A 17337-nucleotide genomic window follows, 5' to 3' on the forward strand; every position below is an offset into this window, starting at 1 on the left:
GGAGACCAGAGGTTAACACTGGCAGTCTATTTACCAATAGAAAGTAATATCTGAAGGTGCCATGACCTGCATCAGCCAAAATCAGCCAGGCTAGTTTAATGTGAAGATGGATATGACCTACCAGATTAAATTTTGCCTGCAATGTATTTTGGGGCTTCATATTGCCTCCTCTGTTAGCTGAGCTTTGCCTTTGGTGTGCATAAACATGGAAGGGAATGCAATGTTTGGCTGTGATCTAGTATACTGCAACAAGAAAAAGCCTCAAAGCTAAAAAATGGCTAATTCAGTTCCTGGACTGTCCCACAGAAATGATCAGAGGTGAGGCGGGAGGTGTGTCTTAGAAACACACTTAGAGCCTAGCGGCATCTAAAGAGGAATGGGGATGGAGTCTGAGCAACGGTTTTATTTTTTTTCAATATAGATATAGAGAAAGCATCATATATCTGTCTGTGGGGATCTATAAAAGAACCACTTCTACAATAAAGAGCGAAAATGGGTTTGCTTAAATTATGTGAGAATTTTATGGGGAGACAGTGCAGAGATCTCACTAAAATGGGCATATGAATAGTATATGGGCAGCTTTATGGAAGTGAAGCTTTTAACACCAAGATAGTGGGCAGAACTGGTATTCTGAAGCACCACCTTTACGATGTAAAAATCTATGCTTATTAAAGCCATGTGAAAGGATAAAAGCTGCTGGTAGCAACAACCTCAATATAATCTTCGGCATCTACAAGCCATTCAAATGTTTGACAATTAACTAAAAATGAAATGTCCATCTTTACAGTGCACTTTGCCTAACTGGCAGATCTTATGTATTTTTAAACACTGCTCATAAGGCCTTTTTTGTACCATGCAGTGTAAATACACAAAGGCTTGCTTCAACCATATTGATGTGGCTTCAAGGTGCAGAGGGGACTCCTTCTGTCTCTAAGAAGGGACATTTGGGGAGGAGAAAAAAAAGGATACTGATACACTAAACAAAATATTGAAAAACCAAGGACAGAGTATTCATGTCAGGTGCCAAGAGCCAAAGGCAATAGTAATGAATAACTCAAAATCTCACAAAGAAGCACTGAAAGGAAAACCAGTGCCAAAACAGATACAGAACAAGAAAACATCACAACACTCTAGACGTCCAATAATTAGATAAAATGCTGCCATGCCAGGCACAAAACAGGAAGCCTGGAGCTCCCAAGGGCATGGAAGATGTCTAGGAGCAGGAGAAAAACTGATGCCAGAGTGCGAAGGTTGGGTGCCAAAGCATTGGCGGAGAGCACGAAGGCAAGGACCTGCAAAATGCCAATTTTTTATGAAAGCCCCAGCAGGAAGGGAGGCCTGGCTAAGGGGCGCATTTTGGAAAGGAACTGCTCCAGGGGAAAGGCTGCGGAGGAGCCCGAGCGACGCGGGTGCCAAGCAGGGGTGCACGGGCTCGCGGGCAGCCGGGCAGCCTCCGCAAGGACCAGGTCGGAGCCGAGAGGGACCCGCCGCGGCGGCCGCTCCGGGGCCCTTTCCCGAGGCACGGCCGCGCCGAAGGGCAGCGCTGGCGCAGCGCCGAGGGCAGCGGGGCGGACAGCGGCAGCGCGGAGCCCGGGGCCGGGGCGGGGCGAGCGGAGGGGGCGGCAGCCGCGGCGGGCGGGCGAAGCGCGGTGCGTGTGCGCGGCCCGGCCCCGGCTCATTACTCAGCGGCCGAGGCAGGAGGCGGCGGCAGCGGGAGGTGGTGAGCGCGGCGGCGGGGGGGCCGCGGCCCCGCTGGAGCGGCGGTCGGCGGCGGGGGGAGCGGGGTGAGCCGCGGCAGGGCAGGGCATGGCGCGGCACGGTACGCTGCTCGGACGAGCGGCCGCGGGGCGGGGGCCGGGCCCGGCCGCTTTGTTTACGTTTCGGCGGGGAGGGAGCCGGAGGCGGCCCGTGCCCTTGCCCGGAGGCGGGCGGCGGTGCAGGGCTCTCCGGTCCGGTGACCTTCCGTATCTGCTCGGGGCTGGGGGGGCTGGAGGTGTCTCGGTGGATAATGGCGGGGGCCTCTTTGTTGGTGTGGCAGGAGGGGCAGGAGGCTCGGCGCGGGGCTCCTCCTCCGGGGAGCGGGGGCACCCGGGCTGGCGGCTCCTTCTAGCCCGGGTGCCTGTTCGGCCTTCGAGGAAGGAAGGGTCTGCGGTCAGGGAGGTGGGAATGCAGCCCTGGGAGAGAGTGGGCCACCTCTGGAGTCAACTTCTGTGACCTTGCTCTTAAAAACGCCTCTTAGAGCAAAATAAAACAAAAAAAACCCGTTTAGGATATATAACTGTTCCAAATTTAGGGGCCTGGGAGAGTCCAACAGGGTTTTTGATTCTTTTTCCTTTTAATTCTAGTATTTCTTGCAAAAGGAATATGCCGTATCTTTTAAGAATATTTTGCTCTTTGTTTTCTCTGTGTTATTAACAGCATCCAGTTTTACTTCCAAAGCCCGTTTCTATACGCCTTTCTGTCAGGAGTGGTTCCCATCAGTGACGTTTGATATTAGCACAGCTAATAACCTACAAATACCACTTGATTATATGTTTTTTTCCTCTCAGTTACAATAATGGTATTGAGTGTGTAACATGTATTTGAATTTCGATGTTGTACAGAACAGGTTTGCTGAAGCCTTTGAGACAATTGAGAAACCCAATAGGCTTTGGCCTATCTGATAATATAAGCACAAAGGGTGTTACACTTGTTTGGAGAAGGAAAGTATTACTTGCCCTAGGGCATGTGCATGTGGAATTGAGCAAGCTTACTCCTTGCAGCTGGGTTTTACTTACAGGTGTGGAGACTTAACCAGTGATGGTCTCATGTAAGGTCATGTAAGACCTGGTTTTGCTTCTGGAGATGCCAACAAATGCACTTCTGGGGCAGAATAGTATATGACATGAAGCTTTATGTATTGCTGGTATATCAGCATATTAGATAACTTGAGATGGTTTAAACTGTAATATGAAGAGAAACTGGGCCAAACCTAGTTAAGGATATTGTCAAAGTGAGTTCCCTGGCTTATTTGAGCATTCCTTGTATATAATGAAGGGAAACTTTTAATTCTTCTAATAGTAGTTCAGAAAAATATGTTGAATTTCACATAGTCCCCTTTGGTGTCAGTCTGTGGGGTAGCCATCTTGTGCTTTTTCCACTCTTGATTCAAAGATGTGTAACGTCAGACTAGTTTGATAGTAGGGTGCAGGTATGAAGTTCTGCAGAATATGTGATGTTGGTGCAGGGACCGGACAATTTCCAGGATGCCTGTCAGATACTGACAGTTTTCAGGGCCAGCTGGGCAAAATTGTGATTAGAGAAGGGAGAGAAACATCTTCTGAACAAGACTAATCCAGGTTGCAGAGGGTGTGCAGAGTTTTTTGTCATCGATCTGAAAAAGGAACTTTAACAGTGTCTCCCAGTGCAGAACTTCCTATGCTTTTTGGACCATTGGCTCATATAAGCATTCAAAGTAATTTTGTGGGCTACCATATAGTTCATGGAGATTTCTAGGTCAGAAACACTAGCAAGTTGATCTAATATGATTCTGAGTCCTATAGTTTTGGACTGCTTGTTCTAGACAGAAATAGAGTTGCCTTTTGTGTGTGTTTTCTGTGTTTTGACTCTTAACCCTGCTCTTTAGGGACAAAAGCCTCTGCTGGCTTTATAGGAGTGCAGGTATAGCCTCCTTTTCAAAGGGTTTGGGTAAAGTTGTTACATTGGTGAATTGTTATGTAAACATTGGGGAATAAACAGGTGTTTTGAGATTTTAACAACTGATTTTCTGCTTGCTACTCATCTGAAATGAATCGGGGTTAATTTCATGGTTTGGTGTGGTGTGTTTTTTTTTTTTTTTTTTTTAAACCATGAGCTAATGGGATAGTAATTGAGGTTAAACTGCTACTTTGTTATTTGTTGACTGTATATGTGGTTTTTCTTCCTTCCTCAACTGCATAAATTGTTTGAATGTTTATTGTTTAAAAGATGCATGGAAAGCACATACACAGCTCCTCATTTCTGAGGATTGGTCCAATATTCTGACAAATACAAATGTCCTTTGTGATAGTCTGCTGAAAAGTATGGTGTGCTATTTCTTAAACTTCATTTCCCACCTAACCCCCTTGTGAAAAAAGTACTCTGTGTGCCTATAGTTTTCCTATGTATTTTTAAGATATATAATGTTAATTGCTGTATCACTTTGGAAATCACACTAATCTGGTCTTGATCTTAGGTTTTTTAATAAAGGCTGAATGCGTTTTATTGTTTTAGATGTTTCCTTTAAAAAAGCAACCAAACAAAAAACCCCAAACCAAAAAAAAACCCAACCCAAACAAACCAACCACAACTTAATCCTTAAACAGAAGCCTGTTTCTCTAGGCTTTGAATTATATTACAGAAAGATCTCTTGGCCTTTTAAAGCTCTTTAAAAATCCAGCTGAGACTACTTATGTTGTTTGCCTGCTGTGAAATTCACCAGTTTGGACATGGATTCTGAAAAGCAATTTTACTTTGATTTAAGAATCTGAACACCTACTTTTCAAATCTCTCAACGATCCTCTTGTTTAAATGGAGGTAGAAATTCACCTTTAATAAAGGCTGTTTCTGGCTATTCTGGTGCAAAGATGAGCTACATTTAAAGAGGTGTTAATTGCTCTATTACAGAGTATGTTTGTATGAAAATACAGCAAGTCACTTTTAGTTGCAAATATTCTTTTTAACAGTGACTTTAGTGTCAGTGAAAGACACTTGCCTGATAAAGTCCTTGTGTTTTCAGAGCACTTATGAATGTTTATATTCTGTTATCATAGCATAGTTTTGTGTTCAGAGGTTACCTTATTTCAGCAGTCTCCCTTACCTGCTGTTCCTTCTTAACAGCTGCTGTGTGGTAAAATAGATCAAGAGCTAACTGATCCAGCTGGGAAAAAAAAAGTTCCTCTTTGGCTATTTTTCAGCCTGATTAGTTCTGTCTGAAGAAACACCTGTGCTATTGCAAGGTTAGAAGACAAGGAAGTTCCTTAGGTGGGGCTTGCTGTCAGTCATGCATATGCACAAAGGTATTCACAGATCAAATAGTGGTTGCTGGGTGACTGAAGTGATGGAAGGGGTCAAATGTTTTTTTTTGTTGAGAGGTGCTTGTTTAAAGATCTGTTTGCAGTCTTGGTCGTCTGCTGATGTTACTGAAAACCATTCTGAACAAGATGGTTATTTTGGTTTTGTGAAGCCCAACATGAGTTGGGGATGAACACCCATTTGGTAATGAATGTTTATCTAGAAGTTATGAGTCAGTAACTTTGTGTGGATGGACATCGTCTTCCACACCTAGCTGTATTAATTGGTTCAAAGCGTATGTGTACTATCAATAGGGGCCTTTAAATGAAAGTGTGGAAATTTTTTGACAGAGGCAGAGTGGTGAGGCAGAAGGTATATCCTTGCAGTGCTGATGGCTATTAGTGTTTTCTGCTTGCCTTATTATGTTTCTGAAGAAGGAAATATTAACTATTTTAGTACTGTATAGAATCGTAGGATGTCTTGAGTTGGAAGGGACCCACAAGGATCATCAAGTTCAACTCCTGTCCCTGCATATGACAGCCCCACAGATCACATCATGTGTCTGAGGGCATTGTCCAGTCTCTTCTTGAACACTGTCAGGCTTGGAGCTGTGACACCTCCTTGGGGTGCCTGTTCCAGTGCTCTACCACCCTCTGGGTGAAGAACCTTTTCCTAATGTCCAACCTAAACCTCCCCTGGCATATCCTCCTGCCATTCCCTCAGGTTCTGTCATTGGTCACTAAAGAGAAGAGGTCAGTGCCTGTCCCCCCTCCTCCCCTTGTGAGGAAGCTGTAGATTGTGATGAGGTCTCCTCTTAGTCTCTTCTCCAAGCTGAACAAACCAAGTGATTTTAGCTGCTTCTCATACGGCTTCCTCTCCAAACTCTTCACCGACTTCGTAGCCCTCTTCTGGGCACTTTCCAGTAGCTTAATATCTTTTTTTCATCCTGTGTTGCCCAGAACTGCACACTGTGCTCCAGCTGAGGCCGCACCAATGCAGAGCAGAGCGGGACAATCGCCTCTCTTGCCTGGCTGGCAATGCTGTGCTTGATGCACCCAGGACGTGGCTGGCCCTCTTGGCTGCCAAGGCATACTGTTGATATTTTACCTGTAGGAATGCAAATGCTCTTTTCTTTTGTGGCACTTCAAAATATGTAGCATTTATCTTTTATGTTATTTTGCTCAGTAGGGGCAGCTTTTAATCCAGTGTTCAAAACTTCCCTTGCTATAGCTTTTGCCAGCTTATTGTATCTCATTAACACATGAAGTCTCCAGGAAAAAAATGCTTGAATTACCCTACTCTTTTTCTGTCCCAAGTCTTATTCAAAATATGGGACTGCAGATGTGGGTCACTGATTAGTTTCTCAATATGTTTGCATTTACTAAATATTTAGAGGAATTTTATTAGTACTGTTCGTCTGTACATGTTTGTCCTGTGGCAAAACTGTGGCCTTAGTGAACAGTGACATTTTTAAGAAACATGTCTTAGAAGAATTAAAAAATGATGTTGAGAAATTAATGATGACTTGGTGATGGGTTGAATATGTTGCCATTACATTGACTTAAAATATATGTGAAGTAAATAGCAATAAATGTAGCTATACATGATGCAACCTTTAATTAGGGTTATATAACTGAATTCAAAGAATAAGTGTCAGAAAACAAAATCAAAACCAACCAGAATTGCTTGATACTTTAAAAATGTAGCTTGAGATTTCCTTGATGTAAACTTCGTGTGCACTCAAGGAACACACCAAGCATATGGCAGCTAACCTCCTTTTGTGAGCTGGAAAACTCTTCCATTCTGGGTAGCATAAGAAACACTACAGCTCATACAGCCAACACTGAATAGCAGTTTGCTTCTGCTGCAGATTTTGCAAAGCCTTTGAGTGAGAACTCCTCCAAGAGACTGGAACTGACTGCATCAAACTGTGAGAAAGAGATCCATTACTGATGATGAATCAGAGCAGCATGGAGAACTTCTCAACCAGCTGTTTATATAGTACTGTTACCTTGTCTATTATTTATTCTGTAAAGTATTTTTGTAATGTTTTTGAAGGCCTGCATTTTTTTCATTTATGTGTGAAGAAATAATGATCTTGGTATACCAAGCTTATAATTGAAAGCAACACATTTCTTTTTAACTTCAGATGCTTTTTTCCTCTAAGTAATTAAAAACTAATCCTTGGTGTGGTGGTTGTGTGGTGGTGGTTTTTTGCATGTGTGTGTTTTGTTTTTCTGACTGAATTGATTGCATGTAAGCTTGATACTAAAATAAGCCTCATAGTTGTAGCCCATATTGTCACTTTTATTGTTGAATAAATGCTGCTAGATATGTGAACAGATGGGATGCTTATTAATCATTCTCAGTTGGATATTGTAGACTAATGCTAAAATGGTGACGAAAATGTACTTTAATGGTCATTTGTGTTGCAAACAAAGCAAGTACTGTATATATGCTCATATGTGTGTAAAAAAACCAAAAAAAGCCACCAAAAAAACCCAAACAAAAAACCAACAACGACAAAAAACTAAAAAAAAACCCTCACCACCAAAAAGGGGAAACATTAATTTTACAGTGCTGCTGGAAAGCCTCTTCACTGTAATTATTGATTTTTTTGAGTATTAAAAAATACTAAAACCAAAAAACAACCCCCCCAAAACAAACAAAACAAAAAATGAGAAAAACATCTCTGACAACTCCCCATCGCTTAATTCTATTGGCATTACACCAAGCTCTTTTTGGTTGTGTTTTTTTTTTTTTGTTGTGTTTTTACTATGGATCTTAAAAGCATGCAGGAAAATGTCTTGACCAAATATTTACCCTTTTAACTACAAACTGTGGCTAAAATCTGTGTTCTCTTCATTGTAGTCTTTGTCCATTCAAATGTTTACCTTGTATCTTAGTCTGCTGAACAAAACTGAAATGTCTCCAGTCTGGTGTTTTGATTTTTGTGCAATAAGAAGAATGAACATTAGTTATCGTATTTCTCCCTGTGATCTCAAAGCCATGGAAATGCCCAGCTCTGGAAGTGTGTGTGTCCCTATGCACGTAGGTGCATAAAATGATCCTACTGCTGGGAGCTGCTGACTGGGCAGCAACTCTATCAGAGGGGGACCTAGGGCTCCTGATGAATGAGAAGCTGACCAGGAGTAGTCAGCAGTGTGCTTCTGTGGCCCTCAAGGCTAATTACTTACTGGACTGCATTAGAAACAGCCTGGTCAGGAGGTACAGGGTGGTAACTGTTCTATACAGAGAGCAGCTGTGAAGCTCCAGCTGCAGCGCTGGCCACTAGGTCACATGTACATGCACCCTGGGTGAGAAGCAAACTGGAGGGAGTCCAGCACTGGGTTGCTCAGATAGTTGGTGGCTGGAGCACCTCAGGGTGGAGGAGGGACTGGGTTTGCAACCTGAGGAAGAGAAAGCTAAAGGAGAATGTAGTCGATGTATTTAACCATCTTTAAGCAAGGGGTTATGGAGATGATGGAGCTGCTTTCCCCTCAGAGGTGAATAGTGAAAAGATGAGTCAATGTTTTTAAGACATAAGAATGAAAGTTTCAGTAGGACATGAAAGGAATGTCTTGATGCATGGAAGTGGGTGGGCATTGCACCAAGAACCCAGAGGGGCCATGGAATCTCCATGCATGGAGCCTTCTGACTGGACAAGGTTGAGCAGTCTGATATAAATACAAATTTGAAGTTCTAACACTTTTGAACAGGTAGATGGTCTCCAGGGCTTGCTTTCAAGCCATATCATGATTCTACTGTTTAAAGATTTTTTTTTTAATTATTATTATTATTTTATTTTCAAAGCAGCTTGAGGAAGTTGGCAAAACAAAGGCATGGTGATGTAGATTAACACAGTTCTGAGCAGCCTTGTTTGAAGCTGTAGAGGGAAAAGTAATGAGATGTGATAAGCATCTTCATTCAAGTCTGCTGGTGGCAATACTGGCAGGTTTTTTGCTCTGCATTGAACTTTCCAGCTGACTAGGCCAGAAGTGCTTGCAGGCTAACATAAAGGACAAAAAAAGGGTATGGTAGCTATCATGCCCTGTTCACTGTGATGAACATAAAACTCGGTCTCTAAAGGAACAGCCCGCAGTAAGCAGCCTCGTAGCCACCTGAAGTTTGTCCAGGTCTTGCTTTCTCTATCAGAGGAGTGTGTTGGCAGCTGCTGCTGAAGGATTTGGTCTTCTGCAGGGTGGGTGATGGTTTCTTACGCATAGTTGGAGAGTTCTGGGAAGTGGCTTCATGGAGCAAATCAGCTCTGATCTGATTTCCGATTGATCACAGTACCAGTTCATGACTGCAAAGAGATGGTAGGGCTAAAATCAGCTGGGAGAAAACAAAAAAAAGAGCCATGGCAGGTCCATAAATCCATCTGTGCTGTCATCCTTAACGCCTGTGCTGCCTCAAGAAAAGAGCATCCTGTAGCTCATTTGTTACTGTTAATTCTTATGTATTTGTCCATTTAATAACACTAATATGAAATCTTAGGGAAAGGGAGGTGAACAGAGCAGAAAGTTACAACCCAGAGTGACTGTTTTTCCTCTTAGGAAATCTGCTATTGTGGGGTTTGAACCTGTAGGTAGTCCAATACATGAACACAGCTGCTCATGTGTGACTCCAAGATAGAGTTCTGTGGGAAAAGCACATCCTTGCAAGCCCTGGATGTATTCTGTAATAGCTTTCATGCCTAAGATTATGTGGCAGCAAGGTTAACAGTAGTTATGATGCTTACTTGCAGGATCTCAGGCAAGAAAAGTACAAACATAATTTCTAGTTTGTAAATCCTAATCGCAGATTTTACTGTGGAAACAGTAAAAGTGAATGCCATGGTTGACATGCCGATCAGTGTAAACCTTGATAAATTCCTGATTGTTCCTTGTATGAATGTTTTGGATGATGGGAATCATCCTTGTCACCTTCAGAGTAGGAAGAGTAGTAACGTGATATCCTAAAAAGCTTTACTAGAACGATGTGGGCCAACTTCATTTGTTTGATTTACTGCCAAAAGTGGCTACTCAGGAGACAGTAACAGGAAGGCCTTTGTGTGTGGCAGTGGCTCATTTAATGAGTAGTGAAGTGTTCCAGCAGCAAGTGACTTTCATTTGTATGGTTGCTCCAATGCAAAGCTCCTTCTTGTTGAACAGCAGCTAGCGTTTATTTTGCTCTTTTTAAAATTGAAGCGTGGCAAGATTCTTGTACTGCTTATATGTCAAGATGGGGAAGAATGGGAATTCTCAAGCTCTTCCTAGTTTGGGAAATTTTGTTTTAGGGTTTTTTTTTACCAGGACAGAGCATCAGGCAGTAGTGAAGTCTAAGAGAAATGGGACAACAAAGCAGACACTATTGCCATTAGTGATGGACCCTGTAGATTGGTGTAGTTTCCTACAAACCACCTAGAAAGTAAAGCCTTTATTTTGGAATGTACTGCCTTCCCTCCCAACCCCAGTAAATCATTGTGCAAAGTACTGTACTGCATCACAGGAGATATCTGTGAAGGAATTGTCAATGCTGGGGTTGTAATATATTTTGAAGTTTATTGTTCCATTCTAAAGCTCTTATTACTGAGGTGTTTTGTGCCAAATACTTTAGACTGGATTTCATAGCACATTAATCTGCTTGTACTAAACAGATAAATGCATGAATTAGTGAAAGTAGCACATTCATAATTGGATTCTAGGTTTTTGTATTGGAGATTTAAAGTTACAATGTTTTAAGATTTATTTATTTTTTTGTAGAAATATTGTTGTGATTTTTAAATGTAGTTTTAAAACATTCTGAAAACTTTTCACAGCTATTATGTAACACCTTGCTTCCTCTAATGTTCCGTAGCTATTGTCCTCTTCATCACTGATATTTAATGCATATTTTAGGTCATTTGGTATCTTTTGATTGCTTGTGTCCTTTAAAAGAATCAGATAATCTTTTGATCTGTTTTTTCTGCTGAAACATTTAGGTTCTGTATGCTTCATCTTCCCGTACAAGAAGAGGTTAAAGAACAACCATTTCCTCCTACCCCAGAGTAATCCTGGAATGGGATTTCACTTCTAAGGTTGTGCAGATCTCATTGAAGCACCCTGAGTCATATTTTCACTGGTTTACTTTGCTGATGGTTTGTTTATTTATTCTATATTACTGCTTTGCCAGTAGTTTTCGGATGGGCAGAGGACTGGCAGACTTTTGTGGTATGATTAGAAGTAACAGTCCCTTAAGTAGTTAGCTGAGACAGAGTAGTGCCAAGATTAATAATTTATTCTCTTCTTGTGAATTTCGAGTTAATTACAGTGAAGATTTTTTGAGTAGCTGAATAAGTTGAATGGGCCATGACATATGATTCTGGACAAAAGGGTGGTATGTAAACCGATATGGAATTGCATTCCCCTGAATGCAGTAGTCCTAGTCATTTGGCAGGATTATGGTTTAAGTGAGATTTTTAACCTGTTTTCTGGGTCCAGCAGCATGAATTCACATAGCACTTCTGACACAATTGAATTGGGTACTTAAAATGGAACAGCTTTTTGAAGTCTTGCTTCCCTGATTTCAGATTTTAACATCGTTGAAAGAAAATGGAGTGACAAATAATGCCCTGACATAAACGTGGATATTTTAAGCCTTTTTAAAAATGTTTACCTTGATTTTCTCCCCATCTACTGTCCTTTTGTATAATCTTGTATTTGGAAAAGGATTAAGGAATTGGAAGATCCTTGCCTTATCCTATTATTTCTGAAAAAGAGAGTTTTGCTAAGAATAGTCTTTTAATCTGCTGTCATGACAGCTGCTTTACAAAACTGTAAAGTTACACAAGTTTTCTTTTGATGGAGCCATTCTGGTTTATGATTTCTGTGGCAAAACTGACCTGCAAGAGACAGTTGACAGAGTGTTACTTCGTATATAGTGATAATAGGATTCATCATGGAGCCATCTGTAGCGGAGCTTCATGTGACATTACACTGAAGAAGCTGTAGAGATTCTCTCCTATGAAATGTAGCACAGCAGAATGTTTGCAGAGCGATGATTTTTTTTTTTTTTTTTTTTTTTGGTAGATGTAGCACTGTTCATTCTGATAAAGCTTGTTCTAGAAAAATGCTACCTATGAAATTTTTTTGGTGATTAAATAAAGTTGCAGTTCAGGAGTCCATTAAAAAAGCATTTGAGAGGAAAGGTAGGGTGAGAATCTTCAGTGTTAGAAATGCCAGTTCACGGGCTGTTTAATATTGCATGCTGCAGCATATCCGCCTCTTCATTTACATCCTACTGGCATGTGTATCTAAAATTTATTTTAAAGAGGAAGGCATTTATCTTAAAGAATCTCTGATGATGTCTAATCAGTTCTTACCAAAAAGAGTTTAAGTATAGAGAAATGCTGCAGTATATTCCATTACAAATACATCATTTCACTGCGCAACCTCCTGTGTTGATCTCTGTGTCATATATACCCTTACCACAAAATGCAAACCCCTGGAAAATTTACAGAATACCATATAGTAGCAGAGTGTCATTGTAGTAAATGAAATCAGAAGTGATTTCAAATTTGGTGGGTGTATGTATGTTACATAAGTGCTATTGGCTACAAATGAGGACTTTCCAGAGAGGGTGCACTGGTGTTCCAGGGCAGCTATGTTGACTTAACTGCTGGTGTTAGAGAAACTGACTTGACCGTGAGAAATGCTGGGAAATTCTGTGTGCTGCTGGCTTAAATGTTTCTGATTTGGATAGCCAGAGCTGATTTGACTGTCACCAAAATCAACTTGTAAGCCTCAGATACTGTTTGGGTTAAGCTTTATAACTCTTAGTACAGTTTTCGGGATGTTTTAAATGCTTATGTTGGTGGCTCTCAATAGAAATTGCTTCCTGATCATACTGTGTAGCTTTTTAAAAAAGATATTCCAGAAACTGGGAAATCTGGATAGCATCAAATGTTTAATATTCACAAATGATGGAGAAATGTCAGGTTTCATCTCCCCTGCCACAAACTGGCTGACTTCCCCACTTCCTTAGAGGAGAGGGAGATAGCTGAAGGAACGGTAGATAAGCAAGCACAAATTTTCACATCTGTTCATGGAGCTGATAGTATGCATTCACTTATGTGTCTTTTTTTCCTTGCCTTCAGGCTACTGGATGTCTGATTTTTAGACCATGCTATATATTTTGACTTATTTTCCCATTCTTCTGTTTTCTGAGTATTAATTTTGTTTTACTTCAGCTTCTCATGTTACAAAATTAGAGCTGCTGGTGTCCATAATGTGTGTTTTACCTGATTGCCAGGCAGGGCCTAAAGCAACAGTCTGTGGATAATTTTCTTCTGTGACCAGCTGCTTTAGTGACTGTTATAAAGGGGAGATAAAACTGAGTAGTGCTGAAAGTGCCAGAGGTGAGGTCAGTTATCTGACTGTTTTAGCTAATCTGTGTGTGTAAAAGATAAATAGGAACATGCAGTCCCGTGTGTTTTTTTTTTTTTCTGTGCTTTGTGTTGATCTTTTTTATTGTCTCTGTGCCATTAACAAACAATACCTTAACTCTTCATGAGTGACTACTGTATGCTAGTATGCTTTGTAGTGGAAGGGCTGTAGCTTATAGACTGGCATTATGTGACAATATTTTAAGAGTGTAGAGAAACTGAGGTGCAAGAGTAGGAAGGTAGATTAAGTAGAATCCTTTCAATAAGAGCTTTATTGTTTAAAAGCAGAAAAATGTCTGTTTTGAAAAGAGAATCACTGTAAAACTTGTCAATCGTGAATAATTTACTCTGCATTTGTTGCTTGATTTTTCATTTTCCTGCTTCTGCAAGGTATGTGGTGTGTTTATCCGACTGTAAAGAATTCAGTTCTTATTAAACAAAACAAATGTTTCAGAAGCAGCAGAAATTCATTGGATTGTCTTATTTTGGATGTTTTGTACGAGATGTTTCACAAGATGAGAATTCTCTTCAGAAATGCATGTAGCAGTTTAATATTGATTTTTATATAGAGGGTACTCAAAAGTTGTGAATGCAGGTTCAGCATTTGAAGTTGGTGCTGCTGACCCCTGTTCAGGAGTAGCATTTTCTTAAACCACTTTTCTAAAGTGTTTTATGGTTTTATGGTGTTTGATACTTGGTTTGCATAAATGCGTGCTTTGAGCTTCTGAGGAACACGTGATGTGAAGTTGACATGTTAGCCTCTCTCGTGCTCCACGGGGAGTGGTGTGCAAAATCGCTGCTGGAGCTCTGGTGGGTCTGTCCGTGCCAGCTGGCTGGGCAGCTCTAGGAAATAGTTCAGCTGGAGCAGCGTTTAACAGCAGGAATTGGTTTTGTGGCTTTCTACGTGTTTGGATGTGATCTTGCACTACCTATTTCTAGACAAATGCCGGTAGCTCAGTGTTCTGCTAGTTACATTTTGTTGCTGCCAGTCATAGCAACTGTTACTGTTTAACAATCTCTGAATTGTTAGTTACTTCTGACATTGTATCAGACCATTTGAAATTACCTGAAACATGGAAGCAGAAAAGCTTAACTTCAGTTGCCTAATACAAAAATCACTGAGCACTGCTCACTTTCTCCAGCTGAAGGTTTCCCCAGTTCCAGGTTCAGCTATTAATGTTTTGGCATTAATGACTGCAACCTGTGCCTGATTGCTATTCCTGGCTACCCAGTATTTGCATAGGATTTCATGCAGGGAATTTAAGCAATGATGCATAAAATATAATGTTGAAAATTTGCTGTTCATGCTCATTCCTAGTTTTATTCTTCGCTTTTTATCATGGCTTGTGAAACATTTGGGATGAGGTTCCCAAAATGACACACTGCTTTGTGGAAACATCTACTTTTGGCTGGGATGCTATGGTATTTATCACATAAGCCTGACAGTGGCAGTGCTAGAGAACATGCCAGCTTCAAGTTCCTGCCTGTGACTAACCCTGCAAATATAATCCCTGGGGCGTCCAGCTTCAGTGACACCACAGAACCTGTTCTCTGCCTCGGTGGAATTGCCTTGTTGCAGCTCAAGGGGTTGCAGTTGCCAGCAGCTGCTACCAGAGAGCTCTGCTTGGGAAATAAGTATATTCCTCTTCCCTGGAGAAATCCTTGACTGGCTGCCAGTAGTAATTCTCTTCTCCCTCCCCTCCCTCCAAAGCAAACAAGGCAGCTCGCAGGTGCTGGAGATCAGGTTCTTTACCTGCTCTCATGGCCCTGCTGTGGAGGTCATTTACTAACTGAAGTGACTAGAAGAAGGAGCAGATCAGTTTAATTAGGATGAAAATGAAAAAGTGGATTTGCTATCCTTATTTGCATATATATTTTTCTTTTGACAGCTTCTAGTCTGTCCCTAAGCTGGAAGCTGAATTTCAGTAGGTGTAAAATTTTATGGAAGTGTTCTGCTCCTTTTGAAAACATACCGGAGTTATTTTTATTCAGTGTACGATACAATGTCTGGCTTGGGCATTATAGTTCATAAAATGTGTAAATAGGCTAGGAAAGATTTAAATGGCAGGAAGTTCCCTAAAAGTAATTTAAGAAATAAATTTTTTAAAAAAAATGCTGGTTGTGTTTCTATGAATAAGTTTTTTCCTTCCCTGCCCCACAAATTCTACTGTTTCACCCATTTTTGCAAGAGGACAAAATAGAGGGCTGTGCGTGAGTCTCTGCTGAAGAACTCCTCTGAATTATTGAGGAGTTGATTAGAATTAACTCTGGAGATAGCCCTGGTATCCCCTTAGAAGATCAGTCCATGCTCAGTGCGCTAGGATTCTGGTCTCCTGCCTTTTCCTCACTGGGTGCTTTTTAGATGGGGAAGAAACAAACAAACACACCAACAAAAAAAACCAAACAGACAATCTTCTACTGATTCAAGCTCCTCTTTTATGCTGTTTTTGTCTTCTTATTATCCTTAGCAAATCTTAAGTATGTATTTGTGCTTTGATTCAAGATCTGGAAAAAACTCTTGCTTTGTTTATGATTTTTAAAACTGCAGGTTTTTTTCCATAATCCACAGATATAACTGGAAGGTAGAAAGATTCCTTTCTTCCAGGGTAGTCCAGGCTGCCTTGGCATTTTTGAAGAGCTACAGGGGAGATGCAGTTTCTTGCCTAAGTGTGAAGTGCAAGGTCTGGAGTTTGTGAGTATTTGAAGAACTGCCTCTGCTGTGAGGAAGCACAGGAAAGCCTCTGCTGGAAGCTGGACATGGAGGAGGTTGGCCCCAAAGCTAAACTTGGGGGAGTATAGGATGAAAGTGGTTTTGGGGCAGAAAAGGAGATAAGGAATGAATAGTGAGTCTGCGGAGAGAAGTATGGGACTAGACAGCAGAAGCAACTCAAAAGCTGGAGAGATTTACATGTTGCAAGAAGGCAGCCTGGTTTAGAGCATCTGAGAATACCTCACCTGCAAATGGTTCTCTGTGAACACTGAAGTGACTGTGTGTACTTCAGCATGTTCAGTCTTGAAAACACTTAGTTTTTTCCATTCGAGTTCCTGCTTTGTGTCACTACTCCTCTGGACGAAGACTCGAAGCACCTTGTGATTCTTGAAGTCCTTTGTGTTTTGTTTATACTTGCACTTGGAGATGATGGTTCTAAGAAAGCTCTCTGTATGTGAGGTATAGGATTACTTGTCTGTTCCAAACAGAACTGGGATTTGGGAAAAGACATCAGTTGTGGAGGTTAAAATCAGATTATTGGACTTGTTTTGTGAATACCTCTTTCAAGAAGTGATAGCAGGTCCTTGGAACCCTCTTTTGTAGACAGCACCAAGTATTGTATTTAGCAGAATTGTAGATTTTACTAAGGGATTTTTGTTGACTTTTTGTTGATTTACCAGGTTAAGAATTTAGAACAAGAAGTTGAATTTTAGATATTTTATGAGTAGTTTAAAAAAACAGTTTTATGTAAATATTATTTTCTAAGCAAGGTAATTTGTTGAACTTCCTTGTCAAGGAGGAAACATGCTTCCTTCTGTGCTTGGAACCTCTTGTGCTCCCAACTGTCCCATATACAGATTGTTTTGTATTTAATACTAAAGCATATGTTCATTTTAATTTTACAAATGTCTTCATTTTACTTTTCTATAGATGGGAGAGGGGTCACTGTGCAGGTTTGCATTGAAATTCAGTATGGAGTGTGGGTGCTGTTGTGTGAGCTTGTGCTGGTTAAATGGTAGACAGCTCCTTAAAGCTGAGATTCCAACTGATTTTTGGAAATTCAGTTAATTGCAATTGCATTCAATTAGGTAATCTTTTTATGGAAACTGTAATAAGGTGACCATTGGCCAAGAAAAGGCTGCTGGAATGGAGAAGGGGACGGTTTATTTCCCTGCATGTCTTCCCCTTCTTA

The 17337-nt window shown here is 41.0% G+C and overlaps 1 protein-coding gene across 5 annotated transcripts in view; it reads left to right on the forward strand.

Moving 5' to 3' along the window:
• Positions 1 to 1633: 1633 nt before the first annotated feature.
• MAPK8 (mitogen-activated protein kinase 8) overlaps positions 1634 to 17337 on the forward strand; it is a 52102-nt gene continuing 36398 nt past the window's right edge. For 3 of the 5 annotated variants that reach the window (XM_065638363.1, XM_065638360.1, XM_065638364.1), the window contains exon 1: positions 1634 to 1720. The gene's annotated coding sequence lies outside the window, so the exon portion shown is untranslated. Of the gene's footprint in view, positions 1721 to 6965; positions 7033 to 17337 lie in introns of those variants that run through there. The other 2 variants (XM_065638361.1, XM_065638362.1) reach the window with 2 other exon arrangements.

The sequence above is a fragment of the Caloenas nicobarica genome, chromosome 7 (genome assembly GCF_036013445.1).
Source record: "Caloenas nicobarica isolate bCalNic1 chromosome 7, bCalNic1.hap1, whole genome shotgun sequence".
Classification (NCBI taxonomy): domain Eukaryota; kingdom Metazoa; phylum Chordata; class Aves; order Columbiformes; family Columbidae; genus Caloenas; species Caloenas nicobarica.